The sequence below is a fragment of the Juglans microcarpa x Juglans regia genome, chromosome 1S, assembly GCF_004785595.1.
Source record: "Juglans microcarpa x Juglans regia isolate MS1-56 chromosome 1S, Jm3101_v1.0, whole genome shotgun sequence".
Lineage (NCBI taxonomy): Eukaryota > Viridiplantae > Streptophyta > Magnoliopsida > Fagales > Juglandaceae > Juglans > Juglans microcarpa x Juglans regia.
In genome coordinates, this window is record NC_054595.1 from 3,967,105 (window position 1) to 3,976,053 (window position 8,949).

Below are 8,949 nucleotides of genomic sequence, written 5' to 3' on the forward strand. Positions count from 1 at the left end.
TTAGCATGTTGGGCCACACGGGTTTCCTCCCTACTAACCTATGTATCTAGTTCCACCTTTGAAGCCAACAAGTCCATTTCTACATCTCAGAGAAACCCCTCTGCAGCTACTCTTCAAGCAGACAAATCTTGATATATCAAATATGAATATTGTTACACTAATAACTTTTGTAATTCTTTTACAGCAACTGATAAGACAATATATATAACCTCATCAAAATGCTAAAATATTCTTCTCGATTTGAATATTTTAATTTTACAAAATTACTTTTTAAATTATATATACGTTTAAACAAAATATTAATTTCTAATTTTTTATATCCTTTTCAATTATTGGTGACTTTATATTAAGTATATATATATATATATATATATATATATGCACAAGCTAGTAGTACTAAAACATTCCTTACGTTATACTCCGCCCTAAAACTGGTTGCATTTTATTTTTATACCATAAATCCACTGTAATGGCAAGAAAACTAAATTCCATGTGAAAAACAGAGCAAAGGAAAAATAATATAAACCAAAACAAGCAGAGTATTACATAAAACAGTGATTAAAACTAAATACTATGTGAAAAACAAAGCAAAGGAAAAAATCCACTAATAAAGTATCGAAATAAGCTTATAGAGCAAAGGAAAATACCTTAAGAGCTTATAGAGAGAGAGAATATGGATGGTAGCCTCCGCGTGTCTCACCCAGATGCGCAAAGCACTTTGAAGTTTCTGAAGACGAGAAAGGGGCGAGAGATAATAGAGCCTTGAGAGAGAAGGCCAGAAGGGATTGGAGAAGTCGAGAGAGAAGGCGGATTCGAGACCGAGAGAGACACCGTAAGTTGAAGCCGAGAGAGCAAACCCTAACGATTTAAGAAAGCAAACCCGAAGATTGAAGTCAATTTCGACTGAAGAAAGGGGCCGGTTTTTTTTTTTGTTTTAAAGACCCGGTTACGGATAACCGAGTCACATAACCGAATCCAAAATTTTTTAACTACTCGGATGCACCCGAATTTTCGGGTTTCGGATCGGATCTGGAAAAAAAACCGATCCGGTTGAACACCCTTACAATCGAGCTTTATATCCTGATGCTCTATTGGGTAAAGCCATTGCAGCACTAAAAGCTACTATCTTCTTCTTTGAGTTGGATTTGCAACAAATTATCCTAGAAGGCGATGCATTAACTGTGGTAAAAGCTATTAGCAGTGCTAAGGAAAACTGGAGTTCAGTTGGTATGATAATTAGAGATGTCAAGAAAATGTTAGAGAGTGTGAACAATTGGTCTGTAAGGCATGTCCATAGGAGCGTCAATAATGTTGCACATGTATTGGCAAAGAGTGCTCTAGGACTCTCTAAGGAGAGTATTCATTTAGAAGACTATCCTCCTTGTATACATTCTTTACTCTAAAGTGTTTTAATAAAGTTCTCTCAAAAAATAAAAAATAAAATTCATCAATTAAGATATTCATGCTAAATCTTTCAGTAATTTTCTTATCAATATAGATTATTAAATAATTTTCAAGAAAGTCATCATCTATTTTATATGAAATATGAAAAACTAAAAGAAAAATATTTATATAATTCACCCTTCAAAATTAACAACTTGCGTTCTTAATTAGCGGAATTTCTATATATTTTTTTATGATCGGTTCACTGTTAAAATAATAAAATATTAAGTCACAAAGAATAATAAAGTGACGGCACATAAGAGCATTTACATTGGGTTCCCTATAAAATTCTCTATAATTTAGCTAAAAAGTACATTTTCTAAAAATTTTCCCTAAATTTTACTCATCTTTCAAAAACCTTCTACATCTCATTCTCTATCCATTCCCTATTATATTAAAATAATATTTTTCTATTCTTTCTTTATTATTTTTTTCTCTCACTTTCATTTACAAATATAACTACTCAATATTTTTTTTATTTTTAATATTTTTAAATTTTTTTTTATATTTTCGTAGTTATTTAAATTATTTTTAAAACTATTATTTAAAACTACAACAAATATGAGTATGAGAGAAAGTATAGATGATTGGAAGAAGAATTAATTTAATTGAAATGAATAAAATATTGATAAAAGTAATTTAGGGAATGAATAGTGGTTTCCCAAATATAGGAAACCACTATTCATTCCCTAAATATTTTTCTTAAAATAGAGATCCGGATGAAGGGAGGTTTTGAGAGTATTCTCTAAATTTTTCCTCAAATTATAGAAAAAAAAAAAAAAAGTTTTAGAGAACCCAATAAAAATATTCTAAAAGAGTATTAGGCAGCCTATACACTCTTCCTCTTCCCTATTCTCTCAAGTTTTTTAAGTACTTATAAGATTCTTGCACCATACATCTAGCATTTTTCTAAATAAAAGTGCCTGGCGGCTGGGTGTAAGATTTATTTGTAATTTTGTAGAATAACTCTATACATGTTATTTGAGTTTATAAAAATAAATAAATAAATCTTCTTACCAATTACTATTCATTACTTCAGACTTTATATCTAATAAAAAACATACATATATCCTATAAAAAATATACCCATATCCTATGAAAAAATAAAATTATAAATGTCGAGTGTGAAAGTAAAATAGTAACTGAGGTATAGAATTTCATATAAAAGATAAGTGCCACGCCTATAATAAAGTCGCGTTTAGATGTTGAACTGAGTTAAGTTGAGATAATAAAATATTATTAGAATATTAATTTTTAATATTATTATTATTTTAAGATTTAAAAAAGTTAAATTATTTATTATATTTTGTGTTAAAATTTAAAAAAATTATAATAATAAGTTGAGATGAATTAAAATAAATTTGAAATCTAAACTAATCCTAAATCTTATAAAAAAAATATTAATCGACATGATTTGAATCTATTTAAAACAATTTTATAATAATAATATATATATATATATTTTTTTTATAGCATAACATATTACATCAAGCCAACTTAATCAATAACATCTTTGATTTCTTATTAGATATGTCAAATAACGGTCCTACCAATATTCCCCCGACCAAAAGCCCGGAAACTGTCCGGTCTGTTCGATGTTTTTTCTTCTACTCGAGTCTTCAAATTAGGCTTCAAATTCAAAGTTGAAAAGCCTCCCCCCTCAAATTCCAAGAAACCTGACAAACACGGGCCACGCTATTCAAATCGAAGGTACCTTCCACCTCCATTTCCCAGATCAGACCCCACTCCTTCCCACGGAAACCAAAACCCATCCATTTTGTATTCCATCCTTCCAAATTTCACTCTTAAAACCAACAAATATTCCTCACACACAAGCATGCAGCTCCCAGTTCTCACCTGAGCACGCCTACTTTGTGGTTTCTACTTTCTACCTTAACCTTCGCATAATTTGTTTATCGCGTCACCCACAGTTCTCTCTCTTTTCAGTATGCCTAACTCCGACAGACTGCCGGCTTCTTCGTCTCCATCGGAGTCTGATCTCGACACCTCGCCGCTCCTTGGCTACTCCTTAGCCGACAACCTCTTCCGGAGCCCCCGGTTCATCCGGCGCACGCCACCTCCGCCCTTCGCGGCGCTTCCCGCCTTCTCCGGCGCGCCAGTGGGCGCCGCATGATGCTCCGTGAGCCCTCGTTCCTGGTCCGAGAGAACGCTGCCGAGCAGCTCGAGGAGCGGCAGCGTGACTGGGCTCACTCAAAGCCGGTGATAATATTGGATATTTTGTGGAACCTGGCGTTGTGGGAATTGGGTTCACAGTCTTGGGCCTCAGCATGAAGGAGACGCCGGTCGTCCCGTTGAGGCTCTGGATTATTGGGTACGTGGCGCAATGCTTGATGCACATAGCCTGTGTAATCGTGGTGTACAGAAAGCCACGCGTGGAGCGTACGTTGGGCGCGGAGGGAAGTGCGGGTTGGGAAAATGGTGCGGATGCGGATTCGAATTCAGATTCCGGGTCTGTGAGTGATGCAGATGAGTATGGAATAGAGCAGCGTCAGGTTGAGGAAGAAACTAGGTAATTAGCCTTAGACTTGTGAACGTCGTTCTGCTTTTTTTTTCTTCAATTTTTTGAAATGCTAAACATTAATTTCCGGATGTGTACGGTCCCATCATCATCCACCCACAAACGTAGTTATAATGTAAACCATGAGGTTTTGACTTGGTTGCTGGTCTCCGAGGTTTATAACCCCGAATAATCTCTGGGATTTTCTTCTTTTTTCAGATTTATAAAGCTGCGAAATTTGCTTCTCTCTCTCTCTCCATAATTACTAATGCTGTATGAAGCGAGAGAAAATTTGATAACAACCTTGAATGTTATGTGAATTAGTTGACGGTAATTTCATTGAGAAGCAATGAATTCCTTGCCTTGTATCATGATGAAGTATGGTTGTAACGGTTTGGTAACATTGTTACTATGGTACTGTGGCAGTGTTGTGAAGAATCTTGAGACTGCAAATACAATGTTTTCATTTATCTGGTGGATCATTGGATTCTACTGGGTAACTGTTGGTGGTCAAACTTTGACACATGATTCACCTCAACTTTACTGGTGCGTGCGTTCAAAAAAATTTTCTTTGACTCAGTTTCTTTTCTGCTTACCTCCTTTATTGCTTACAGATGGGCGTATTTTGCAGGCTTTGTATTACGCTTCTAGCGTTCGATATCGTTTTTGTCGTGATCTGTGTTGCCGTTGCATCTCTTGTTGGTATTGCTGTCTGCTGCTGTCTACCGTGCATAATCACAATCTTGTATGTTGTGACAGATCAGGTAGATATCATGAGTGTTTTCATTATATCCACAAACTGTGTTGTAAGCTTGCCATTGTTATCTTTCAATTGAACTTCTAATCCTCGGTTTTGGAGGTGGGGAATTTGGAAATTTGCTTATCTGATTTGTAGCTTTTCTGGCAGATATGGGCTAGATTTCACACGGTCAACATGATTGTGTAATAATTATTTAGTCTATTCTAAATAGCAAAAACCAGATTATCATATGCATGATGCTTTGATGAGTTAAATTGTTACATGCTGTGAGGTTGAATGATTTTTGTAGCAGTGACGTGGTAATATTTTAAACTACTACTATGGCTTGAAAATTAGATCTGATAGTCTTGGCTGCAAAAACAAGTTTTGTTGAGTGTATTCTCATTTTTCTCTCTGTTTTTCCTTTTTTTTTTTTTTTTGGGTCGGGGGGAGGGGAATCGGACAGGATATTTTCTGTTAGAACTTGAACAAATTCTCTGCAAACTTATGAGATCATATTCCTTCCCATGACTCTCAACACTCTATTGTGTGGATCGCATCATACTTACTTTAGAAAGTGTGACCCCTTTTCTACACTTTTTTAGTTGAACTGATGCTTGTTGTCTGAGCACTTTGACTATTTCAAAATTTAATTGTTTTATGTTGTTAAGTAAAAGCATTTTGGTCAAGTATCTTGAAACTTACCTTTTCTTCTGGGAAGCAGCTATGCACAGTCTGTGTAGATGCGCATAATTGCAAGATTAACTCTGCTTGCCGCATTCCGATGTAGTGGAATCTTTAGAGACAAAGAAATACGTCAAATTGAAGTATGATTTTGAATTAAAGGTTAAACAAGTCCTGAGAAAGATATGATGGCTGGGACTTGATTAGGGGACATTGTTGTTTGATGCTATGCTCCATGCATTGTGATTATCTTATATGTCACCTCACTTCATCTTTTGTACGTAAAAAGGAAGGAGCAACAATGGATGAGATTGACAGATTGCCAAAGTACAAATTCCGGAAGATAGGTGATGTTGACAAAGTTGATGGTGAAATTCAAGAATCATTCAGAGGAAAGATGACTGAATGCAACACTGATGCTCCCATTGAACGTGTTCTGTCCCAAGAGGATGCTGTAAGTTACAATTTATGGTTGTATGACTTTTTTTTTCTGAACATTTATTGGATTTCATCCTTGAAAATGCTCTGCAGATGTCGAAAGGTGCTGGACTTATATATAAGATACGCCTGGGACCCAAACTTACACTAATGCATTTGTATAATACTAGTGCAAAACAACCATCTCCTATTGGGGAAACTTTCTATCTTGAATTTACCTTTTGATACTAATTTTTTGTGCAAATCATAGGAGTGTTGTATCTGCCTTTCTGCCTACGATGACGGAACAGAACTGCACGAACTTCCTTGCAATCACCATTTCCACTGCACCTGCATAGACAAGTGGCTACACATTAATGCGACCTGCCCTCTGTGCAAGTTCAACATATTGAAGTCCGTAAACCAAAGTGGTGAAGAGGCATAGAAGAAAAAAAAGTTCATCAAATCTGCATATATCTCATGCAAACATTGGCATGCAATCAGCAGCCCCCGGACCAGAACTTGCTTGCTCCAATTGACACTTACAGGATGGGTTCTCTGTTAGCTGATGTATACTCAGTTGTTTTAGTGTTCTACTTTTTAGACGATTCTAACTCGTCTGTAATGTAAATGGGTTTCCGAAGCTATGCCTACCAATCTAGTAGGTTTCCATGATAATTGTAATGAAAAATTATATTTGCAATTTTGAGTGAGAGATTGCATGTGTAGTCCTATTGATGAATGTGGGTGAAAGGAAAAAAAAATCATTTTAAGAAAGATAATTCTACATACAACCGTAAAATGCGTAAACGCCGTGTAATCGTTTTGAAAAAAGTGAGGTTTATTATTAAAAAATTATTATTTTTTCATGTGAGTTTTATGTTTTATTTATTTTTTTCAAAACGATTATACAACAGTTACACAATTCATAATTGCAAATATATATATATTTTTAAAATGATATTATTGTAATTTTAAATTCTTTTTAGATATAACTGTATGAACTTGTATGAACAGTTTCTAAATAGAGACGGTATATAAACTAACTCAATTGTAATATAGTTGTTCTTTTGATTTTTCATGTTTTTCTGTTTGGGACCTTTATCAGCAGGATAAGTATTACAGTGGACAAAAAACGAAAGAACGATAAAAAGAGGAGCTCAGATGCGCATTTTGTAGTCTTTACAGATCTTACGAAGGTGATGGACCCAACCATCACGGTAGTGCGCAGATTCATCATGGCTCAATGCACCAGCCGGGAATCGAACCCGGGTCTGTACCGTGGCAGGGTACTATTCTACCACTAGACCACTGGTGCCTTTTGATTACTCATCTGCACGTATTAATATATGACGTCTTAAGATGAAATAGAGGTTTCCACCCCTCCCCATATTTTTAGATGAAATAGAGGGGGAGTCTGACTAAATGGTGGTTTTGAGATTCGGCCTGTTTGGTTACGCGGTTCTTGTTTTATTGAAAATTGAATAATATTATTATAATATAATTTTTTTAATATAATTTTTATTTTAAAATTTAAAAAATTGAACTATTTATTATATTTTATGTGGAAGTTTGAAAAAATTATAATGATAAAGTAAAATAAGATAGTTCAATTGTAATCTCATGGCATATAAGTAGTGCTAGATATATTTATGTGTTGTGCAAGTATTGCGGACTCTTTTAAAAAAAGAGTAGTGTCTATTATTAAAAATTAATTTTTTCATGTAGGTCTTATATGTACTCATTTTTTTTAAAAGGAGTACGTAACACTTTCACACTTTATGATTGCAAATATATTTTGAAAAATGATAGAGTTACTACCCTCCTACTACTCATTTACTATTCTTTTTATATTTATTTTTTTTTAAATTTTTTTATTTCACTCAATGATTAAGGAAATGACTATTAATAAAATTATATATCTTTTTAATTTTTTCTTAATGATTAAGGATGTTAAAAAAATACTTAAAAGAAAATGATAAACAAATAAAAAAAATTTAAATACATGTAAGTAATAAATAGATAGTAATAAGGTAGTAACCTTATCACTACCCATAAAAAAATTGTAAATGAGTGGTAAGTAAATCATTTTCATTTTCTTCTTTTCCTGTAAAGAATATTTAAAATTGAATCAAGGCACTGGTAAATTGATGGAAATAGTAACATATATGAATCCTCTCGCATAATAAATTAATCCTATAATACATATTATATTATCTTTCTTAAGAAAAATCGTGCTATTCATTTTGGATTTTATTATCTCTTACGTATATTACATTTCAAGTGTCAAGTCGCTTGATTTACGTATAAAATTATTTAAAACGTGTTATGTCTACAAATGTGATTAAAAGCTGACAACATTTTAAATAAACAGTAACATTGCCCATTTCTTAATGAAGCCAAGCCTGCAATCATGTATATCTTAGTAAACTATAACATAGATAAATGCTTTAGCAAAAAAAGTAATAATATTTTTTTATTTTAAATTTTATCATTTTCAATTAACAAATGTGACACATTTTAACTATATATATATATACTAGGTCAGGACAACGTGCAAAGCACGTTTACCTAGTTAGGTGAGACAAGATTTTTAATAAAAAAAAATTTGATTTTTCACAAAAGCAATCCATCTATGCCAACATAAGCAAGAAAAATATCAATCCATCTAAAAAACCATTTCGGACAATTATATCGAGTTCAAAGCACACATTTTTGTGTTGAAGTAGGGTCAAAGCATAACACATGAAAACATGTGACACCATACGACAAATGATTTTCAATATCAACACTCTAGAATATTTATTTTCTAGGTCTTGAATAGATAGTTTCTATTTTCTTCATTAAACAAATAGACAAATAAAAGGAAAGAAGGAACCGTAATAGTTACTTAAATGACAATGCATCAATAGCAAAAAGGACACCTTCCTTGATAAATGAACTCAGGAAAATATCAGAAAGCTTTTGCAGGATCATCTCACCAATATGTAGAGCTACTAAGAGCACATGCTGATCCTTTTGAGTGAACACTCCAGCCAAAAAATTGCTGATTAGAAAAAAAAAATCTTCAGTTCAAGAGAAATATTATCAGGATTAATACTGTAAACACAAGATAGCCTGGTTCACCTTGAAATGTTGGTATTCTTAA

At 33.4% G+C, this 8,949-nt stretch overlaps 2 non-coding genes and 1 pseudogene across 2 annotated transcripts; 1 reads left to right on the top strand and 2 right to left on the bottom strand.

The window, feature by feature from the left end:
* Positions 1-2,992: 2,992 nt before the first annotated feature.
* On the top strand, positions 2,993-6,518 carry LOC121247234 (annotated as a pseudogene).
* A 439-nt stretch (positions 6,519-6,957) lies between these two features.
* On the bottom strand, positions 6,958-7,046 carry LOC121247931. The gene has a single exon (XR_005937332.1). It is a non-coding gene; the product is annotated as a small nucleolar RNA snoR114 (small nucleolar RNA).
* A 2-nt stretch (positions 7,047-7,048) lies between these two features.
* On the bottom strand, positions 7,049-7,119 carry TRNAG-GCC. The gene has a single exon. It is a non-coding gene; the product is annotated as a tRNA-Gly (tRNA).
* Positions 7,120-8,949: the final 1,830 nt, after the last annotated feature.